Genomic DNA, 24,503 nt, shown 5'->3' on the forward strand with positions numbered 1-24,503 from the left:
TAAGTTAAGTTAGGCTTAACGAGTTCTTATTTGCAAGTGTACCAATAAACACCTATGCACGTCGCGAAAAAAAACTCCAAAGTACCCCCGTGTTTTTTGCTTACCCTTCGTTCTTGAGACATAATCCCTTTCAGCGATCAAGCCATCCCGCCCCAACATTTTGGTCCGAAACCGGATTTCAAAAACTTTGGATTTTCCTGTCCTGGAATTTCCGTTGATTAGTCGTCATCTAGCCTTCTTTGCGACCAGACGTGCTTAAAATTCTCGCTATGTTACTTCCCCGCTGTCCCGAGTGCAAAACCGATGTTACATTGGCCCAGCTTCGCGCTTCGGATGCTGTTCGCTGCTCTTCTTTGTGCCGTCGCGCCTATCATACTTCTTGCGTAGCCCTACCGGATGATGTGCTCAAACTCTTATTAAGTCCAAATATACTGTGGCAATGTGATAGCATTCACTTCCACTTTGTCAGCAGTGCCGTCACCAGCCTACTGCCATATACTGACAAGGACTCGTGTGCATTCGGCCGTCCGTTGAGTATGTTGAGCAATACGGCAGACAGTGGCTCGATGCCTTCATAGCGGTGTCAAAACAAATCCTTGAATTCCAGCCATGACATTCCAGCGAAGCAAATTTGGGATAGCCATTGCGAAGAGTTTCCAAGCAGCGATTTGCTAAGCGCCATGACTAGTGCTCCGCCTTCCAGTGGACGCTCGAATATGATCATATCCACGGTTTAACACCACGCTGCGGCATCGGCCCCAGGCACATCAGGATTAAGCATAGGCAATGTCACCGAAATATTTTTCAAGGCTGCAGCCGATGTTGTTTGCACAGTCTTCAGCAACTTTGCGTCTCTAAAATCGCCGGCAACACACGGTCAGAATGTTCTTGTGGCGATGAAAATTCCACTTCTGATGTCGGAGATAGGGGTCTCTTCAAGGCCTCGCGAGTTGCTTAGTCGTCATGATTTTACTATCACTTGGTTTTTCTCTTACTAAGATGCGCAGCAAGTCGCATACTTTTTTTCCTGAATACTTTTCTACTTTTGCCCACTTTATCGCTTCCTTGTCATTCTGTAGTCACTTGTCATTCTTTTAATTTATTTTCTACTCCCTATAATTTCACTCTCCTTGTTGCAACAACAATGGCGCCACACTCGGCTAAGGTGAGTTCCCACCTAGCCACGCTCTTGAAACCCTTAAACGGTCTTAGAAGGTCACACTTCTTTCTCTCAATTCTGTATTTCTATTGACAGGTTTCTCTCCGTTACATTGATTTTATTTTACATTAAATATTAATATTATTGATTCTCTCGACAAATACATATTTTACAACATATTTTAAAACTAAAAAGTGTGAACACAGTAGTTATGTAAGGATTATTTTATAATAGTGATATTATAGCTAAAAGTGGCACATCATTTTAAGTCGTTTAGTAACTCTGAAATCGCTATGTTTTGCACATCGGTCTTTAAATTGATGTCATAAAAATATTTTTGTATAAAAGTCCAAGCTAGTTGGCTTTCGTTAGGGTACTTAACGTTCAAAACCATATAAATTTTAAAACATACTTCAACGCACTGAAGGATAGATGGCAACTTATAATAAAATCCTGGTAAGAAGATATAAAACACCTTTAAATTATTAATACCTTCACCAATTGCGCATATTATGGGCTGAAACGTTGTCTTTTCATTGTAGCAGCTCTCAACCTCTTCTCTAATCTGCGTTTGTAATTCGCCTGTTGTAAACTTCCAATGTATAAATGTACTTCAATAGTTCCTTCCCCGGCGCGTTTTTTTTTCCGCGGTTAGTCGGTACCAGCAGTCCGTGCAACAGAAATGCGTCAATGCGTTTTTGGCATCTGAGTACTTCTGTAATATTTCGGCTAGATTACCAGACCCTTTTAAGATAGTCAAAGAGAATATTCCATTTCTCGATGACTTCTTCTTCAGGGAAAACGTTATATTGCAACCAATGAAAATGCACGTATATCTCATCGTCTAAATATATATTAGGTTAACTAGAATTCTTCATGAGTCTGTTAGTTACCTGGTTTTATGATCGAATTTGGAGAACAATTTTCCTTGTGTTCCACTTCTGTTTTTATACCCGTTACTCGTAGAGTAAAAGGGTATACAAGATTCGTCGGAAAGTATGTAACAGGAAGAAGGAAGCGTTTCCGACCCCAAAAAGTATATATATTCTTGATCAGGATCACTAGCCGAGTCGATCTAGCCATGTCCGTCTGTCCGTCTGTCCGTCTGACCGTCCGTCCGTCTGTCCGTCTGTCCGTATGAACGCTGAGATCTCGGAAACTATAAAAGCTATAATACTGGGATTAGGCATGCAGATTCCTGAGATTCCTAAATAGCGCAAGTTTGTTTCAGCAGAGTGCCACGCCTACTCTAACGCCCACAATCCGCCCAAAACTGTGGCTCCTACAGACTTGATGCTAGAATAATATTTTAACTGAAATATATTTTCCTCATCAATACCTATCGATTGACCCAAAAAAAAGTTTGTCACGCCCACTTTCAAAAAATAGTAAATATGAATGTGGATATCTCGGAAACTATCAAGGATAGAGAATTGGGATCTCAGATTTAGATTCCGTAGCCTTGTAAGTTTGTTACGTGAATATGCCACGCCCACTCTAACGCCCAGAAACCGCCCAAACTTGTGGCGCCCACAATTTTCATGCTAGATATAGTCGAGTACCTCGACTATCAGATACCGTTTGCTCAGCTAATGGGACCAAAGGGAAATGGAGATATGCAAGCAGCAAAGCGAGATTGAAATGCGCCACCTACCCGTGATCTCAATATATGGTTATGTGGGCGGTAGACAGATTTTAGCGTTATGCGCGTTAGAGTGGGCGTGGCAAACTTTTTTTTAGATCAATCGATAGGTATTGACGGAACCAATACATTTCAGTTAAGATTTTGTATCTAGCATGAAAATTGTAGGCGCCACAGGTTTGGTCGGTTTGTGGCCGTTAGAAAGGGCGTGGCAATATTTTTTTTCGATCAATCGATAGGTATTGACAAGACAAATACATTTCAGTTAAAATTTTGTAAACTGCATGTAAGTTGTAGGCGCCACAGGTTTAGGCGGTTTGTGGGCGTTAGAGTGGGCGTGGCATATTCGCGTAACAAAATTGCGCTGCGTACAAGGCTACGGAATCTAAATCTGAGATCCTTATTCTCTACCTTTGATAGTTTCCGAGATATCCGCGTTCAAATTTACGATTCTTTGCAGTTTGTGGGCGGCTTATGGGCGTTAGAGTGGGCGTGGCACTCTGCTGAAACAAACTTGGGCTGCGCAGGAATCTCAGGAATCTGCATACTTAATCCCAGTATTGTAGCTCTTTTTTTTATATCTTCTTATCAGGATTTTATTATAGGTTGCCATCTTTCCTTCAGTGCGTTGAATTATGTTTTAAGATTTATATGGTTTTGAACGTTAAGTACCCTATGAACCACTTCCTAAACCATATGCGTTCTTTACATTTACTACTTTTACATAAAATTACCATGTGGGCAAAGCGAGTGCTCTCAAATTTTTAACAATTTTCAATCTTTTTTTAAACATGTACGTAACCATACGATTTTTTCATTCATTTAAGATTCAAAATCATAATAAGCATAGTGTTACGGATCCGATTCAGAAAAAGATGAAAGGGTTACGAGATGAACTGAAATCAGGACAAAGGAAGGCAATATACGCAAGAGTTTACTTACTCACTATGATTTCAGGTTCAAAAAAGTCCTCTGGGGTAATTTTCCCACTTGAATTTCATCTAAAGAAATATTTTAAGGTTCCGAACGTGTTCTCTTCCTTTAAAAACACGTTACATTTACTTAAAAATCAAACTAAGATTACTTATTTTGCCAATGATAATTTATGGAAACATATAAAATAGTATTTCCGTTCTTTCTATATGTCGACGATTTTGAGATTAATAATCCATTAGGACCCCATTGCGATCCACTTCTGGCAGTTTATCTTTCGTTTCTTACTTCACCCCTGGAGTACCATCAAATATTTTGTGCAGCATTATTTAAATCATCACATATAAAAAGCTTTGGAAACTCGAAGTGTTTGGGCACGCTTGTTGATCAGCTGAAAAGGAGCATAGAATATATTTATATTGGGTTTTACATCATCATTTGCGTTGAAATATTATTGTAGCTTTGCAAAATGCAATAGAGGGAGCTGCATATTCGCATAAAGAGATCGTTGAATCTCTAAATGTAAGTAACTACGCGGCATATGTGGCGGAACTAAACGTTTTATAAACTGATATTAAGTCAGCATGCATTTTCAACGAACTTACCCACTTTTCAGCAGTGCAAAACTTTTCCGTTGAGGGAATTTTTAAGGTCATTTTTTTGAGGGAATTATTAAATATGCTGTGTGCCAAATTTTGCTCTTTTATATAAATGAAAAAATGATTTAGAAATTATAAATCTAAAAAAAATGAATTTTCAGTACGGTGTATCCGAGATAGGAAACATTTTCCCACCATTTCAAATTAGACACTTGAAGAAAATGAATATTAAGGCCACTGCAAGAGAAATTCTAACTTTTATTACTTATTTTCCGTTAATGGTGGGAGATCTTATTGCACCAAATTGTTCCGTTTGAAAGTTTGTAATTAATCTTTTAAGAATATTTAGAAAGGGTAATGTAACAACCCTTTCTGAATATTCTTCAAAAGAATTAAAGATATTAAAAGAAGCTATAGCATATCATAACAAAGAATACAAAGTCTTATTTAAGGACACCTTAAAACCAAAATTCACTTCTTGAATCATTATTTTTGAATTGTTGGCGAGTCAGGATTCTTGAAGTATCTTTGGACCTATCCGTTTGAATCAAAGCACAAATCTTTAAAGTCATACGCAAAGATTATAACTTCTCTTTCAATAAAAATGTGTATCAGTTATGCTTAGTACTTACAAAATTTTAAAATTGATGAAGTAGCATTTAGCGAATCAAAATGTAAGACATCTAGTTCAATTTTAAGGGAAGAACTTTCAAAAGTTTTTTAAAATATTGAAAATGTAGACTGTTATTCCTATGTACGAATTCGAATTTTTATATTAAAAAAGGGATTTTTTCTTTATTCAGTTGATCCGGAGTTTATCGCATTTGCAATTAAAGAAATATGCATCCAAGAAAATGAAGTCGATTTTTTATGCGTTTCCGTTGATGTGAAATACAGTACCCATCTGAGTCGAGGCACTCGACTATAGCGTTCTTTCTTGTTTTAATATAAAAATTGTATGTTTAAGTAAGTTAATATATAAGACAGATTTAACTATGATTTAACACAAAATAAAAGGAATATCTAAATATATTTTTAGAAAAAAATCCGGTCTTTAAAATTTCAGAAATTTTGTCATATTTATAGAAAATATATTTCTTGAGCAAGGAAAGCACATTTCTTTTTTTAAGAAAAAATATTTTTGTTAAATAGTAAAATCATTCCAAAGAATCACAAAGAAAATTTCGTAATTAAAGAAAGAAAATTTCTTCTTTAAAGAAAGAAAATTCCTCAATTTAAGAAGCTCCTGCCCTTCATTTTAGAAAACTTTTCTAAATTCCTGAAAGGTAAATGCTTAAAGATTTGAAAGCAGAAACCCTACATTTTAGAAAAAAAATTTCTAACATTCAAGGCGAGCTGCTTTTGGCTTAAAAAGTATGGCGCTTTTCTAAAATTCCGGGCTATTTTTTTTCTGAGTGTAAAACCGTTGCGTTGGACTTAATGCTTAAAATTGATTTAAGGACATCGCACTAGCTGACACATTTAAAACGAAAAACATGTAAACGATCATGTAGTCAATCATGTAGTGTGGATGCTATCTAAGCAATTCCGGCATCTCTCAGGGAATCATGTCTAAATCCAAGCCGTATGTGTTGGCGGACCATTCCACCTGCTCCAGGAACTCAAACGGTTTTTCCGCCCCATCGAACCTGAACGACCATTCGCGGACCTGTTTAGTCTGACTGACTGGGTATATTATTACAAACAACTAGCTCGGATGGCCTTGATATCGCCACTTGTGGCCTTCGGCATCTCCAACGGTCCTGGTTGTCTCGATGACCTCTCGCCTCGTTGACTCGGTGCTCCAGTCCTGTAGCTCCCTGAAGATCCTTGAAGCTCCTTGAAGATGCTCACTCGCTGCTCGTCCCTGACGCGTTGACTGGGCCACTGCTTATAACGACTCGGACTCGCGACGGGGGTCAGCTTAGGAAAGCGTAACCTCTCTCAGACTAGGGTGAACAGATGCTGCGCTCTCCAGGATCACTCCTTTCGACACACCGCCGCCTGTCCCTTGCTCTGTTCCAGATGATCCCACTGGGGTTTCTGCTCAGCCCGCGCGGACAGTCAAGGCTAAACTCCAGGACGGTGCCTCGCGCTTCACTTCGCTTCTACGCGTAGTGTAAACGAACGTTCCACCCTAGCCTCACCCTTTTGCTTATTGTCCGGGACGTTTCCCGTTCCTTGAGTGGCTGTCGTGATGTGGTGGCTGGCTTGCTGCTGACAATGTCCTGCGCACTGCTCCTGGATGTGCTGGCTTCCCGGCTGGACGTAGCGTGGCTTCTGGTACTCGGGGTTTCGGGCATACGACGTTCCGGGACTTTACGAGTCGAAACCGTAGGGCTCTCCTGGACAACTCCAATCGAGACTGTACCGATCGACCGCTCTCCCTTCTGGCTTGTTGTACTCGGGGTTCTCCTGGCGTAATGCCGTGACTTAGTTGACAGGGATAAACAGATCGCCTTGACCTAGCCGTGTGATGCCCTCTGGACCTCAGCTACCTGCTTCTCAGTTCTGAGATTCCTGGTATGCCAATCCCAAACGTAAGGACGTAGCGATCTTGCTCCTTGTAGGCTCCTACGACGCTGCTTTCCGACGAATCGACTTGTTGTGGCTCCCTATTAGTTTACTTGGTTGACTGACTGTTCACTTTGGTATCTTGACTGATCTTGATGGTTTGACTCCTCCTGATCAACTGATGATCTTCCTGCCAGCGGCCTGCGGCTTTATAAAGGGGCTCCGGGAACCGTTATTTCCCTTTTGCGCACGGCCCGCTGAATCTTTCCACTATGAGTCCAAAGTCCGTGGCCCACCTGTCATTTACGCACCGCTTCCAACCAAAGTTTTGCCTAATGCTGCCGTCCCGATGGTTCCCGTGATGCATGTGGCATACCGCTCCGGTGCCGAGATGTGGCACTTCTTCTCGCGGACCAAAGTTCACGGCAGATTCCAAAGTCCGGTAGAGTTCTGCTATTCCCTTTTGCACACGGCACTCTCGCTCTGCCCGCCAAATCTCCACTCTCTCATTCTCCAAACTCTCTCGTTCTCTCTCTCTTATTCTCGCACATTGGTCTCCAAACTCTCTTCTTCTCCAACCTTGGTCTCCAAACTCTTTTCCTGTCCAACCGCTCCTCGCCGCGCCGTTACTACGCGAATTCGCCGCGTATCTGGTAGGCGGCCGGCCATCTGTTGTTGCTGCTGCTGGGACTTGTAGGGTAGTAGTAGTAGTGTAGTTATTCAACTCCTCACAATGTACAATCCAAATATGTTAGCATATACAATTTATATTTTAAATGAACATGTTTATATTGTTAGAAAATTTTTGAACTTTTAGGAATAGCATTTCTTTATCAATGAGATTGTTTTCTATTTTACCTTAACCCTTGAATGTAACTTAAAATTTAGTTAAATTAGTTGAAGAGTTAGAGTTTAACTACTAATAACTTAGACACGATCACATGATGTGTGTATTTTGTTGTTTCAATAGTAAATGGTTAGTTAGCTATTTAAAATAGTTACCCTGACGTAATACTCAATAATAAAGAATGCAACAATACCATATAAAATTTTCTTCAATGTGTTGTTTATAATTCCAGCGTCCCGTGTACCTAGATTCCCAGGCCAAACTTTACTTAAAACATTAATTCTGCAAAGTCTTCAACATACTTCCACTCCTGCAGGAAGTCAAGTGCAAGCCACACCTCTAAAAGGACTAGGGTGAAAAGGAAATTTAAAAATTACTGCTTACGTCAAAAGGTAGTTTAATTTCAGGAGGCAGTGTCGAGCGGCGGTTTTATCCAGATGTCTACATCTCGCGCTCTCGCACTGCCGTCCGCTCTCCCTCTCCATCTCTCCCCTGAGTCTCCGCTCTGGAGCGCTTAAGTTAAGTTAGGCTTAACGAGTTCTTATTTGCAAGTGTACCAATAAACACCTATGCACGTCGCGAAAAAAAACTCCAAAGTACCCCCGTGTTTTTTGCTTACCCTTCGTTCTTGAGACATAATCCCTTTCAGCGATCAAGCCATCCCGCCCCAACATTTTGGTCCGAAGCCGGATTTCAAAAACTTTGGATTTTCCTCTCCTGGAATTTCCGTTGATTAGTCGTCATCTAGCTTTCTTTGCGTCCAGACGTGCTTAAAATTCTCGCTATGTTACTTCCCCGCTGTCCCGAGTGCAAAACCGATGTTACATTGGCCCAGCTTCGCGCTTCGGATGCTGTTCGCTGCTCTTCTTTGTGCCGTCGCGCCTATCATACTTCTTGCGTAGCCCTACCGGATGATGTGCTCAAACTCTTATTAAGTCCAAATATACTGTGGCAATGTGATAGCTGTGTGGTTGCGAATGATTCGCATTCTAAAATAGATGAATTCGATGATAAATCGAAAGCCCTGGAGCGCTTATATCAGGGCCTTCAAAATAAATTCTTGGAAGCGTTCCTCCTAAAGATGATGCATGGAATCAGAATGTGAATCCCACACCTCGTCTACCGAGGCCTACCAACGTAGCTGCAGCTCCCCAGTCATATGCGGCTGCTGCTGCTACGGCTTCCGCGGTCGTTGACCCTTCTAATCATGCTCTGGATATGGAGAGAGGAAATTTCATACAAGTTCGAAATAAGAGGAGAAGGAACATGTTGTTGGAGTGGCCCCTAATGCAGAAGACCTTCATGTTTTGCCGACCAAGAAATTTTTGCATGTCGGAAAGTTTGCAACTGATACAGAGCCGAATGCTGTTTTAAAATATGTGTCCACCAAGCTTAAGGTGGATGCTAGTTCTCTCACTTGTGCAAAACTTGTAAAAAAAGATGTTGACGTTACAACTTTAAAGTTTGTAAATTTCAAGCTTATGTCATTTGCCGGAGCCTGGACAAACTTCATCATCAAGTCAGTCATCAAAAAACCCCTAGTGTTCGTCGCCACTGGCGTCGATACTTTTGCGGGACATCGTCTGCAAGCCTTTCCTCATTTGTCGGAGTCGTTTTCGCAACAACATCGGCAGCTGCCTGCCTTTCTCACTGCGCTCTCTTCATCTTCTGACTCTCTCCTAACGCACCATCGACAACATCAGCCGGAGCTTTTGTTGTCCACTTTGTGCGACATTCGCCGTCCGCCTGGCTTGAATAACGGCGCGCTCCTCGGAGTTGCGCTCACATCATTTTCCGTTGCTCTTCCGATGCTTCATCAACAACATCAGCCGGAGCTTTTGTTGTTTGCTTTGCAAGGCGTTCGCAGTCCACCTGGTTCTAATATCGGCGCGCTCCTCGGAGTTGCGCTCTCATCATATTGCGCCTCTCTCCCGTTGCACCATCAACAACATCAGCTGGAGCTTTTGTTGTCCGCTGTGCGCGACTTTCGCCGTCCGCCTGGCTCTAATACCGGCGCGCTCCTCGGAGTTGCGCTCTCATCATCTTGCGTCTCTCTCCGGAAGTACCTAGAAAGTCGGCTGGATTCTTACTCTTCATCGCCTAATAGTTATGCGCTCTCCGTCTCTACCTTTCTGACGTTCGACTTTCTACAACACCTTTTATCGACACTTTTGGCTGGATGGCGAGCCTCTCAGAGTGCTCTCTCTGAAGGTGCTCTCTGCAGATGCTTTCGCCATCAACAACAACAATGGACTGCGGCTGCTGTAGTACGTTCTCGCTCATTATTACCAGGAGTGGATTCACCTGCGTGCAGTTATATCTTGAATGCTAATATTGATTGCCCACCTAATATTTGGAGCGCCGATCACCAGCCTATTCGTATCCGTACCACTACTTTACTGAAGGTTCTCACAAATAATTTTATTAATTATGATAAAATCCCAGCGAGGCCTCTTACGGATTCGGACCATGATGCTGGACCAGTTATTGATAGCATGACCTTGGATGACCGGATATGCGCTAACAATACAAATATCAATATTTATTTTCAAAATATCGGTGGTATGCGTACGAAAGCTCAATCCCTTTTCCAGGCAACGTCTCATGGTGATCATGACGTCATCATTTTTGTTGAAACCTGGCTCAACATGAATTTCTTCGATAATAAATTCTTTGATACAAATCTTTATCATGTGTTCCGTAAGGATCGAGATTCCGTTAAAACACGATGCTCCAGAGGTGGCGGCTTTTTAATTGCTGTGCGGCGTGAGCTGGGTTGCAATGCTATTCTTTTCCAGAACGAGGAATTTCTGCTCGACCAACTCTGTGTATCTCTCGCTGGTCCTACGGAAACAATTTTCCTGACAGTATCATACATACCCCCAAGCAGCAGTTTTTATTTATATAAAGCGCATGTGCCCACCTATACCAGGAGCTGGAAGATGGCCAATATATATGTGTTTTGGGCGACTTCAACCTATCTTCGCTCGTGTGGGCTCATGATCTTGAGTCTTCAGCAATGGTTCCCAGTAATCTGCATCTTCCCCACGAAATCTTAGTCATCGATGAGCTTCTTAGTATGGGATTAGTCCAGATTAACCATGTTTTTAATAACTTAAATAAGCTTCTAGATCTAATTTTTGTACACCCTGATTTATGCCTTACTCTATGCTGCAGCGATAATCCTCTAGCCGCGTGTGATGCTCATCACAAGCCCCTATTAATCTTAATTACTTGTTATATTTTCTCACCAAATAATTCTTGCCTCTTTCCTATATTAATTCTAGCAGTTTAGATTCTATCCGTAGTGATATTTCTAATATCAGATGGGCGGAAGTCCTCTCGCATGCGGATGTGAACACAACCTATGAAGTTTTTATATCTTTTCTCTCTACTATTATAGGCAGATACGCTAAAACTAGAGTTCAAAGTTCTTATAGACTACCGTGGTACACACAAGGACTAAAAAAATACAAAAACCTACGAAATAAATTCTATAAGCGCTACATAGAAAGCGGTGAAGCTGCTGACTTTGATCGGTACAAACAACATAAGCGTGAGTTGGAGTTCCTCAATAAATTCTTATACAGCCAATATATTGCTGATATAGAGGGTAAACTAATTACCAATCCTAAATCACTCTGGCACTTTGTCAATTCTAAACGTACAACCTCCTACTTTCCTTCCCATATGTCATATGAAAGTCTTTCAGCTTCTTGTGATATTGGCACGATGCTAAATATTGGGTGCTTAGATGTTACTGATTTGGACTGTCATATGGCGGCTGAGAGTTTTAACGACTCAGGAAAATTAGACTGCGATGGCCTTTCTCCATTTATTTTGAAAAACTGTATAGGTGTTCTTTGTGAGCCCCTAAAAATGATCTTCAACAAGTCTCTTTCCACTGGTGTATTTGCGCATAGATGGAAACTTGCCACAGTTTCTCCTATATTCAAGTCTGGTTACAAAAATATTGTTTCAAATTTTAGGCCAATTGCAAAGCTAAGTAATGTCTCAAAAATGTTTGAACGAATTGTAGCTAAGCAGCTAACTTTTCTTGCTGGTCGGATCATCAGTCCTAACCAACATGGTTTTATGCCTGGAAGGTCAACTACCACTAACTTAGCAACGTTCAATCTTTTTTGCATCCACTCGTTTAACAGTCATCATCAAGTTGATGTAGTCTACACCGACTTCGCCAAAGCATTTGACAAAGTCTCCCATAATGCTTTATTGGCAAAATTGCAGAAATTGGGATTTCATTCATCAATATTAAATTGGTTTAAATCTTATTTAGATGGGCGGATTTATAGAGTAGAGTGCAATGGTGTTTTCTCAAACCCGTATGTGGCTACTTCTGGCCTTCCTCAGGGAAGTGCATTGGGTGCGTTTCTATTCATCATCTTCATTAATGATTTACGCTATTGCATAAAAAATTCTGAGTTCCTGTTGTTTGCGGACGATCTTAAAATATTTAGGTCTGTGAATTCAATCTCCGATAGTGAACTTCTTCAAAATGACCTAGTAAAAGTAGGAAATTGGTGTTCTCGTAATAAGTTGCCTCTGAACGTGTCAAAATGTTTCTACGTTAGGTACAGCAAACGATTAATTAATGTCCTAAGCTCTTATTCCATTAGTTCCCATGTTCTTTTCTTAAGAAATGAATCACTGGACCTAGGAGTTATGTTTGATACCAAATTTACTTTCATGGATCACATAAATTACATAATTCCAAAGGCATACGCTATGTATGGTTTTGTAAAACGAAATTCCACGCAATTTAAAGATCCGTACACGAAACTAAGCCTATTTTCTTCGTTCATTAGGTCCAAATTGGAATATGTTTCGTTTGTCTGGAGTCCGACTGGTACTACACACATCAATCGTATTGAGCGTGTTCAAAAAAATTCCTATCTTTTGCCCTTCTTTCTCTAAACTTTAATGACCCGGTTCCCTCTTACTCTGCGAAATGTCGTCTTGTGCACCCTTCTTCCCTACAAGATCGTAAAACAACTAGCGCACTAGTTATACCCGTTACTCGTAGAGTAAAAGGGTATACTAGATTCGTCGGAAAGTATGTAACAGGCAGAAGGAAGCGTTTCCGACCCCATAAAGTATATATATTCTTGATCAGGATCACTAGCCGAGTCGATCTAGCCATGTCCGTCTGTCCGTCTGTCCGTCTGTCCGTCTGTCCGTATGAACGCTGAGATCTTGGAAACTATAAGAGCTACAATACTGGGATTAGGCATGCAGATTCCTGAGATTCCTGCGCAGCGCAAGTTTGTTTCAAAAGAGTGCCACGCCCACTCTAACGCCCACAAACCGCCCAAAACTGTGGCTCCTACAGTTTTGATGCTAGAACAAAAATTTTAACTGAAATGTATTGTTCTCATCAATACCTACCGACTGACCTAAAAAAAAGTTTGCCACGCCAACTTTAACGCCCACAAACTTCAAAAAATCGTAAATATGAACGCGGATATCTCGGAAAATATCAAAGATAGAGAAACGAGATTTCAGATTTAGATTCCGTAGGCTTGAGCGCAGCTCAAGCTTATTACGCGAATATGCCACGCCCACTCCAACGCCCACAAACCGCCCAAGTCTGTGGCGCCCACAATTTTCATGGTAGATAAAAAATTTAAACTGAAATGTATTAATCTCGTCAATACCTATCGATTGATTTAAAAAAAAGTTTGCCACGCCCACTCTAACGCCCACAAACCGCCCAAGCCTGTGGCGCCCACAATTTTCGTGCTAGATAAAAAATTTTAACTTAAATGTATTGGTCTCGTCAATACCTATCGATTGATTTAAAAAAAACTTTGCCACGCCCACTCTAATGCCCACAACGCTTAAATCTGTCTACCGCCGGTAGGTGGCGCATTTGCTGCTTGCATATCTCCCTTTTCCTTTGGTCCCTTTAGCTGAGTAACGGGTATCTGATAGTCGAGGTACTCGACTATAGCGTTCTTCCTTGTTTTTATTTGTGACCTGCTGTCCTCCAAAATAGACTGCCCTGCATTGCTGAGTAGCATAGGCTTTTCCGTACCTGGTAGGTCTTTAAGGTCATTTGAACCATTTTTTATTCCGGCATATAGAGCTAACTATGCTTTTAATGAGCCTCTGTGTAGAGCCTTGTTCTACTGGAACAAACTTCCATCTCACATGCGGCTGGACCCATGCTCCCCTAGGGAATTAATTAAGAAAACCCTTTACAATTACCTTTCGTCCCTTAGTATTTAGTTTAGTAATAGACAAGTAGCCAGTTAAGGTACCAACTGTTGGCTAAATAAATAAATAAATAAATAAATAAATAAGTTCCGCTTCCTATATTTTGCCGGTCATACAGTCAGTTATTTGAACCCTATTTCGACTAACTTTCTTTATGATATATTGTCTAAATCCAAAAGTGATTAATTCGACGCAACGGCAAAAATATATATATTTCAATTGCGTTATTTGTGCCCGACAATATTTCAGTTTCTTTTGCCCACAATTGTACACTTGAAACAATTCCAGTAGATATTTCAGTGCTACTATTCAACTAAAATATTTCACAAGTATATTTTCTATTCCGATTGTGTGTAAAATATAACTCAGCCACAGTATAAAATTCCCGATCATAAAATTTTCCCCTAAGATTTGCACTCCTTATTATACCCGTTACTCGTAGAGTAAAAGGGTATACTAGATTCGTCGGAAAGTATGTAACAGGCAGAAGGAAGCGTTTCCGACCCCATAAACTATATATATTCTTGATCAGGATCACTAGCCGAGTCGATCTAGCCATGTCCGTCTGTCCGTCTGTCTGTCTGTCCGTCTGTCTGTCCGTCCGGATGACCGCTGAGATCTCGGAAACTATAAGAGCTAGGCTATTGAGATTTGGCGTGCAGATTCCTGAGCTTCTTACGCAGCGCAAGTTTGTTTCAGCAGAGTGCCACGCCCACTCTAACGCCCACAAACCGCCCAAAACTGTGGCTCCTAAGGTTTTGAATAGCTAGAATAAAAATTGTAACTGAAATGTATTGTTCTTATCAATACCTATCGATTGACTCAAAAAAAAGTTTGCCACGCCCACTTCAACGACCACAAACCGCCCACAAACTTCAAAAAATCGTATATATGAACGCGGATATCTCGAAAAATATTGAAGATAGCGAAATGGGACTTCAGATTTAGATTTCGTAGGCTTGAGCGCAGCGCAAATTTGTTACGCGAATATGCCACGCCCACTCTAACGGCCACAAACCGACCAAACCTGTGGCGCCCACAATTTTCATGCTAGATACAAAATTTTAACTGAAATGTATTGGTCTCCTCAATACCTATCGATTGATCCAAAATGTCTGTCTACCGCCGGTAGGTGGCGCATTTCAATCTCGCTTTGCTGCTTGCATATCTCCATTTCCCTTTGGTCCTTTTAGCTGAGTAACGGGTATCTGATAGTCGAGGTACTCGACTATAGCGTTCTTCCTTGTTTTTTACTGTGTTCCAGCTGTGTGTGTATACTACATAAATATTCTTATACAGTCCACTCTAACTACTCTTTCTAATACAGTCCACTCCAACTACTTTTCTCGACCTACAAAAACGGCTAAATTATTTCTAAAATTAAAAACAAAACAAATTTACTACAGCAATTCGTCTGCAATTTAGTTGTGCAGGTGATAAACAAACGCACCGACAAACAAACATAAGCGAAGTCCTTACAATTCCCGCAACGTCATTCCGCTATACGCACCCCACATATGTACATATGTACAGTGTACATACATACGTATATCGATATTTTCTCCAGTGCACAGTAACCCACTGTGGGCTCACAATAATTTTTCCTTCCAAACAAACAAAATTAAAGTCCGTAATTTTTTACATAAGTCCGACCATCCGATATAATAAATATTTATTGACTCTGCCTATCCGACAGTGCGACCGTATATATTTACAATCTTGAATGGTTCCTAAATTCTAATTGGATTCTAGCCCGTTTCCTTACTTCTGAATTAAAATTCCAAATTATTTTACGTCATGGCAACATCAGTAAAATCCGCTTTAACCCGATTTATGGCCTCAGCTGACTGTCTGATCCACTTTGAGGCCACTGTGAACACTCCAGGTGCTCCTACCCCAACGTTATCCGCCTGTAAAATCCTACGCGATCACTTCAATTCCTTGTGGCAAACGGTAAAGGCAGCATACGACATATGCTCCGACTGCATTATAGCTGCAGGCGGGAGCGCCGAGGACACGAAATCAAAACTAAAGTCCAAGTATTACCAAACGTACTCCACTTATGAAATGGTTGCCGCGCAGCTCATGGATCAAATCCAAAAAGGCTCCTCCCAAATACCTCAAGCTCCAGTAACTCCGTTCCAAAATTCCACGTCTTATGGCTGTCGGCTCCCTCCTATCGTCACAGAGGTTTTCTCTGGCGATTATCATAGCTGGCCGACTTTCCGGGACCTTTTTACGGCAATATACATAGACAATCCGAGTCAACGCCCGTTGAAAAATTATTCCACTTAGATTCAAAAACAAGTGGTGAAGCTTATTCCATAGTTTCAAGATCCCCACTAACCAATGATGGCTTTCGCTCAGCCTGGAAAAACCTAACTGAGCGTTTCGAAAATTAGCGATTGCTGGTGAACAGTCACCTGAAAACACTTTACAATGTGCAATCCATAGCACAGGAGTCGGGAGCAGCCTTAAAGGAACTTCAACGCACTTTTCAAGGTTGCTTAACTTGCTTAATTTCCGGTGTTAATATTGAGAATTGGGACCCTATCCTGGTTTATATGTGCTTGACAAAACTACCAAAGCTCACCCTCTCATTGAGGGAGCAATCCATCCAAAGAAAAGCCGAAATTCCAACGTGGCTTGAGCTTGATTCCTACTTGACGGAGCGCCATCGAACTCTTGAGGCCGTCGAAAGCTTCCGATCCGACACAAATCGAGTGGCAGAATTTCCAAAAATAAATTCCTTCAACATAAGGTTAGTTCCGATACCCAAAGGCTGCGATCTGTGTTCGAAGAAGAACCACCCCGTGCGTATATGTCCACGCTTCCTACAGATGACGGTAGACGATCGCCTAGCCTATATCCAAAGGAAGTAGTTGTGCTCCAATTGCCTTGCACAAGCGCTCACAACTGTCTCACTTGCCAAGATCGCCATCACACATTGTTGCATCGAAACAGCGGTCCTACTACTCTGCCGATTCCATCCACCCTCCAAGGCCAGTATCCGCCTCAGATCCACACACCATTTCGTCCTATTCAACGCAAGTTACCGTACATAAAGTCCCTCCTAAGAATACTCCATCCTAATATTGGGTTCCATACCCCGCCTTGGATGGCAGACGTACTCGAGGTTATAAATCCTACCAATGCCGAGTCTGCCAAAATATCCATCCTCTACGAAAGTGCCACCACTTTCTACGGCTAAGCCCCCAGAATCGGCTCCAGGAAGTACATATCCAGAAGTACTGCTCCAATTTCTTGGCTCACAATCATTCCAAGGACTCCTGCCGCAGTGGTTATCACTGCCACAAGTGTGGAAGGGGCCACCACACTCTCCTACATACAGACGACCGATCTTCACTTCCAACATATTCCTGAGCCTACTCTCCTGAGGTTCTTGCTACGGGTGTCTTCGCAAGGGCGTTTAATTTCAGGAGGCAGTGTCGAGCAGCAGTTTTATCCAGATGTCTACGTCTCGCGCGCTCGCACTGTCGTCCGCTCTCCCTCTCCATCTCTCCCCTAAGTCTCCGCTCCGCACTGGAGCGCTTAAGTTAAGTTAGGCCTAACGAGTTTTTATGTCCACGTCGTGCAAAAAACCCCAAAGTACCCCCGTGTTTTTTTGCGTACTCTTCGTTCTTGGGACTTTAACTATTTCAGCGATCAAGCCACCCCGCCGCAACAAAATTTTGTGGGAATTATTAAATATGATGTGTGCCAAATTTTGCTCTTTTATATAAATGAAAAAATTATTTGGAAATTATAAATCTAAGAAAAATGAATTTTCAGTAGGGTGTATCCGAGATAGGAAACATTTTCGCACCATTTCAAATTAGACACTTGAGGAAAATGATTATTAAGGCCACTGCAAGAGAAATTCCAACTTTTATTACTTATTTTCCGTTAATGGTGGGAGATCTTATTGCACCAAATTGTCCCGTTTGGAAGTTTGTAATAAATCTTTTAAGAACATTTGATTTCATTACCCTTTCTGAATATTTTTCAAAAGAATTAAAGATATTAAAAGAAGCTATAGCATATCATAATAAAGAATACACAGTCTTATTTAAGGACACCTTAAAACCAAAATTTCACTTCTTGAATCATTATTTTTGAATTGTTGGCGAGTCAGGACCCTTGAAGTATCTATGGACCTATCCGTTTGAATCAAAGCACAAATCTTTAAAGTCATACGCAAAGATTATAACTTCAAGAATAAATATTCTGTCGTCTCTTTCAATAAAAATGTGTATCCGTTATGCTTAGTACTTACAAAATTTTAAAATTGATGAAGTAGCATTTAGCAAATCAAAATGTAAGACATCTTGTTCAATTTTAAGGGAAGAACTTTCAAAAGTTTTTTAAAATATTGAAAATGTAGATATAAAAAGGGATTTTTTCTTTATTCAGTTGATCCGGAGTTTATCGCATTTGCAATTAAAGAAATATGCTTCCAAGAAAATGAAGTCGATTTTGTATGCGTTGCCGTTGATGTGAAATACATTACCTATCTGACACGTTTTGAAAAATTAGGATATTTAAATATAAAATTAATGAAACAAAGTTAAATTACAAATCCTCCCATTCAATCGCATAAGCTTAATGATAAGACCTACATAAAACAAAAATGTATTTGTAACAAATGTAATTAATTTTAATATAAAAATTGTATGTTTAAGTAAGTTAATATATAAGATAGATTTAACTATCTAATCCTAATTAATCACAAAATAAAAGGAATATCTAAATATATTTTTAGAAAAAATACCCGTCTTTTAAAATTCTGAAATTTTGTCATATTTATAGAAAATATATTTCTTGAGCAAGGAAAGCACATTTCTTTTTTTAAGAAAAAATATTTTTGTTAAATAGTAAAATCATTCCAAAGAATCACAAAGAAAATTTCGTAATTAAAGAAAGAAAATTTCTTCTTTAAAGAAAGAAAATTCCTCAATTTAAAAAGCTCCTGCCCTTCATTTTAAAAAACTTTTCTAAATTCCTGAAAGGTAAATGCTTAAAGATTTGAAAGCAGAAACCCTACATTTTAGAAAAAAAATTTCTAACATTCAAGGCGAGCTGCTTTTGGCTTAAAAAGTATGGCGCTTTTCTAAAATTCCGGGCTATTTTTTTTCTGAGTGTAAAACCGTTGCGTTGGACTTAATGCTTAACATTGATTTAAGGACATCGCACTAGCTGACACATTTAAAACGAAAAACATGTAAACGATCATGTAGTCAATCATGTAGTGTGGATGCTATCTATGTTTGTTGTTGGCGATGAACCACTTTAAGGCCCATTCCTTAAGCAATTCCGGCATCTCTCAGGGAATCATGTCTAAATCCAAGCCGTATGTGTTGGCGGACCATTCCACCTGCTCCAGGAACTCGAACGGTTTTTACGCCCCATCGAACCTGAACGACCATTCGCGGACCTGTTTAGTCTGACTGACTGGGTATCGAGATCAGCGCTGTTATTCTCCTGTCTATGCTTGACTCTCTCATGTGTGCCTCTTTTTGTAAGTTGTCAACGGTCAGGCTTGCCACTAGGTTGTCCCCTTCGGCGTTCGTTAATGTGATGCTTGGGGCGGCTCTGTCGTGGTATGTAGCTTCCAGCTCGGCCCAGAAATCGACGAGTTGTGGGTCATTCTTCGATTCTGAGTAATACTCGGATAATGCCTTTCTCATGTCTTCTAATCTGCCGTCCAGGGCGAAATTAAGCCTCTGAGCGACATTGGCGAAGTCCTCCTTTTTAAGGAGGTAGATCCATTTCTTTCCCATTCTGTTTATGTTGCTTTCACTGCTGGGACGTACTGACTTTTGTGGTCTGCTCGGTTCGAGATTCGTTCGGCTATCTCAGTAGGTTGCGTGTTCCTCCCACCAAATTTATATAAACGTGACCGCCCAGTAGCTCAGTGGGAAAGCACAGAATTTACGGGATCGTAGTGGGTTTATTGCGGGTATATTATTACAAACAACTAGCTCGGATGGCCTTGATATCGCCACTTGTGGCCTTCGGCATCTCCAACGGTCCTGGTTGTCTCGATGACCTCTCGCCTCGTTGACTCGGTGCTCCAGTCCTGTAGCTCCCTGAAGATCCATGAAGCTCCTTGAAGATGCTCACTCGCTGCTCGTCCCTGACGCGTTGACTGGGCGACTGCTTTTGACGACTCGGACTCGCGACGGGGGTCAGCTTAGGAAAGCGTCACCTTTCTCAGACTAGGGTGAACAGATGCTGCGCTCTCCAGGATCACTCCTTTCGACACACCGCCGCCTGTCCCTTGCTCTGTTCCAGATGATCCCACTGGGGTTTCTGCTCAGCCCGCGCGGACAGTCAAGGCTAAACTCCAGGACGGTGCCTCGCGCTTCACTTCGCTTCACCCTTTTGCTTATTGTCCGGGACGTTTCCGCGTGGCTCGATCTGTCTTGAGTGGCTGTCGTGATGTGGTGGCTGGCTTGCTGCTGACAATGTCCTGCGCACTGCTCCTGGATGTGCTGGCTGCGCGGCTGGACGTAGCGTGGCTTCTGGTACTCGGGGTTTCGGGCATACGCCGATCCAGGACTTCACGAGTCGAAACCATAGAGCTCTCCTGGACAACTCCAATCGAGGCTGTACCGATCGAACGCTCTCCCTTCTGGCTTGTTGTACTCGGGATTCTCCTGGCGTAATGCCGTGACTTAGTTGACAGGGATAAACAGATCGCCTTGACCTAGCCGTGTGATGCCCTCTGGACCTCAGCTACCTGCGTCTCAATTCTGAGATTCCTGGTATGCCAATCCCGATCTTGCTCCTTGTAGGCTCCCACGGCGCTGCTTTCCGACGATTCGACTTGTTGTGGCTCCCTTTTAGTTTACTTGGTTGACTGACTGTTCACTTTGGTATCTTGACTGATCTTGATGGTTTGACTCCTCCTGATCGACTGATGATCTTGCTGCCAGCGGCCTGCGGCTTTATATAGGGGCTCCGGGAACCGTTATTTCCCTTTGCGCACGTCCCGCTGAATCTTTCCACTCTGGGTCCAAAGTCCGTGGCTCCTGTTTGACCCACCTGTCATTAACGCACCGCTTCCAACCAAAGTTTTGCCTAACGCTGCCGTCCCGATGGTTCCCGAGATGCATGTGGCATGCCAGTCCAAAGTTCACGGCAGATTCCAAAGTCCGGTGGAGTTCTGCTATTCCCTTTTGCACACGGCACTCTCGCTCTGCCCGCCAAATCTCCACTATCTCATTCTCCAAACTCTCTCGTTCTCTCTCTCTTATTCTCGCACATTGGTCTCCAAACTCTCTTCTTCTCCAACATTGGTCTCCAAAATCTTTTCCTCTCCAACCGCTCCTCGCCGCGCCATTACTACGCGAATTCGCCGCGTATCTGGTAGGCGGCCGGCCATCTGCTGTTGCTGCTGCTGGGATTTGTGGGGAGTTATTCAACCCCTCACAATGTACAATCAAAATATGTTCGCATATACAATTTATATTTTAAATGAACATGTTTATATTGTTAGAAAATTTTTGAACTTTTAGGAATAGCATTTCTTTATCAATGAGATTGTTTTCTATTTTATAAAAATTACAACCCTTGAATAAGGTAAATTAAAATGTAGTAAAATTAGTTGAAAAAGGAGAAACTTACTATTTGAAATAGTTGAGTATGTATTTATTATTTATTTGATTACAATTTAGGAGTTTAACTACTAATAACTTAGACACGATCACATGATGTGTGTATTTTGTTGTTTCAATAGTAAATAGTTAGTTAGCTATTTAAAATAGTTACCCTAACGTATATTCAATAATAAAGTATGCAACCATATCAAATTTTCTTCAATGTGTTGTTTATAATTCCAGCGTCCCGTGTACCTAGATTTCCAGGTCAAACTTTGCTTAAATCATTAATTCTGCAAAGTATTTAACATACTTCCACTCCTGCAGGAAGTCAAGTGCAAGCCACACCTCTAAAAGGACTACGGTGAAAAGGAAATTTAAAAATTACTGCTTACGTCAAAAGGTAGTTTAATTTCAGGAGGCCAGATGTCTACATCTCGCGCCCTCGCACTGCCGTCCGCTCTCCCTCTCCATCTCTCCCCTAAGTCTCCGCTCTGTAGTGCTTAAGTTAAGTTAGGCTTAACAAGTTCTTACTTGGAAGATTACCAATAAACACCTATGCACGTCGCGAAAAAACTTCGTTCTTAAGACATAATCTCTTGCAGCAATCAAGCCATCCCGCCCCAACATTTTGTTCCGAAGCCGGATTTCAAAATCTTTGGATTTTCCTCTCCTGGAATTTCCGTTGATTTTTCCCGTCAGGCTTCAACTGTTCCAGATAAGTTCCACTTCCTATATTTTGCCGGTCATACAGTCAGTTTTTCGAACCCTATTTCGACTAACTTTCTGTATGATATATTGTCTAAATCCAAAAGTGATTAATTCGACGCAACGGCAATGAATATATATATTTCAATTGCGTTATTTGTGCCCGACAATATTCCAGTTTCCTTTTCCCACAATTGTACACTTTAAACAATTCCAGAAGATATTTCAGTGCTACTATTCAACTAAAATATTTCACAAATATATTATCAATTCCAATTGTGTGTAAAATATAACTCAGCCACAGAATAAAATTCTCGATCATAAAATTTTTCCTTAAGATTTGCACTCCTTATTTTTTACTGTGTTCCAGCTGTGTGTGTATACTACATAAATCTTGTAATACAGTCCACTCTAACTACTCTTTCTAATACAGTCCACTCCAACTACTTTTCTCGACCTACAAAAACGGCTAAATTATTTCTAAAATTAAAAACAAAACAAATTTACTACAGCAATTCGTCTGAAATTTAGTTGTGCAGGTGACAAGCAAACGCACCGACAAACAAACATAAGCGAAGTCTTTACAATTCCCCCAACGTTATTCCGCTATTCGCACCCCACATATGTACATATGTACAGTGTACATACATACGTATATCGATATTTTCTCCAGTGCACAGTGGGTTAAGAGCTCACAATAAATGATCCTTCCAAACAAACAAAATTAAAGTCCGTAATTTTTTACATAAGTCCGACCATCCGATATAATAAATATTTATTGACTCTGCCTATCCCACAGTGCGACCGTATATATTTACAATCTTGATTGGTTCCTAGTAGTATGGAAACGCGAATTCTGAGACAATTTGCATATTAATGGCCCCCTCCCCCACTCATTAACGTATGCGGGTTCTAGGACAATGAATGTGAAAGGTCGCATACCCAAAGTATTCAAAGATGGTTATCTTAGGGGAACATGTCCGATCATAATGGGGAATAATGTTTCCTATGATTGTAAAACTAATTTAGAAATAAAAAAAAACCCAATAAAATAAATTTCACAAGTTAATGATTCTCAGATGTGGAATATTTTCAAATACACATTTTTGTTTCCGCCCCACAAGGTTTAACTGGTAAACTGTCTAAGATTCTCTCCTTTCCACAAATGGGTCGTAAACATGTCATAGAAGGGATTCAAGCAAGAGCTACCCGAACATGCGCACCTGTCAATTACCTGACCGCAATAAAAGGGACACATGCACAACCCAGAAGGGCCCCACGCCAACGACCTCACGGCTGACTGCTAGCTCTAATACGTTCCCATAATAGGGGTTGAAATCACGACCGCGCAACAACTCGCAAGTAGCCGCATATCTCAGTCAAGGAAATATTTTCCATTCTCCGTACCTGTAATTTTAACTCGAAATAAAAAGTCAGAAGTTTATTTTGTAGCATAATAATACATTTATTTATTTATTTTGGTATTGCGAACATGTTTTTTACGATATTTAATCTTTTTCATTCTTTTTTCTAGATTATAGTATATATTCATAATGTTGAGTGCTTCCTTTTTGTAATCCGAATTCGATGGCATAAACAATTATCAACTCCCTCGGTGGCTGCATCATTGCTCCACACGAAGGTGTTCATATGATTTCCATGAATAGATATTTTTATATTACCTCCATCACATTCAAAGAGATTTGATTGTATGAACTGGAGCCGTACATAGTGTGCATTGAACAGAATTCCGTCAAATGCGTTCAGAAAATTATTTATTTTAACTGAATGCATGTTGTCTATCTAAGACAATAATCTCGTCTTACACTTTTAAATATGGTTACACAACTTATAAGGAAATTTTATATAGGTTTTCATCTTCATCTTTTACCCAAAGATGTGCATTCTCGAAATTCAACAAATGAAAATCTTTTATTTTTCCTCTTCTTTTACCCAAAGATGTACAATCTCTAAATTCAAACTATTTGTGTTGTTGGTAACAATTACAAATGGTTCGCAATTAAAAAAATACTTTCCCAATTATATTTTTTATGACCTTTTTTATGAAGGGATAAGATTCCATGAATTTTTTCCATTACCTTGACCTTTGCGCCTGCGTCGAGGCATTTTAGCATTCCCTTACACCATCACCTGACTTTATTGAAGGTAACCAACTTGACTCTGGGGTTATGGTACGATTAGCAATGGGTGGTTTGCTTAATGGGATTTAAATTATCGGTGAGAAATTTATAAGTGAAAGTCA

The sequence above is a fragment of the Drosophila subpulchrella genome, unplaced genomic scaffold, assembly GCF_014743375.2.
Source record: "Drosophila subpulchrella strain 33 F10 #4 breed RU33 unplaced genomic scaffold, RU_Dsub_v1.1 Primary Assembly Seq36, whole genome shotgun sequence".
Classification (NCBI taxonomy): Eukaryota; Metazoa; Arthropoda; class Insecta; order Diptera; family Drosophilidae; genus Drosophila; species Drosophila subpulchrella.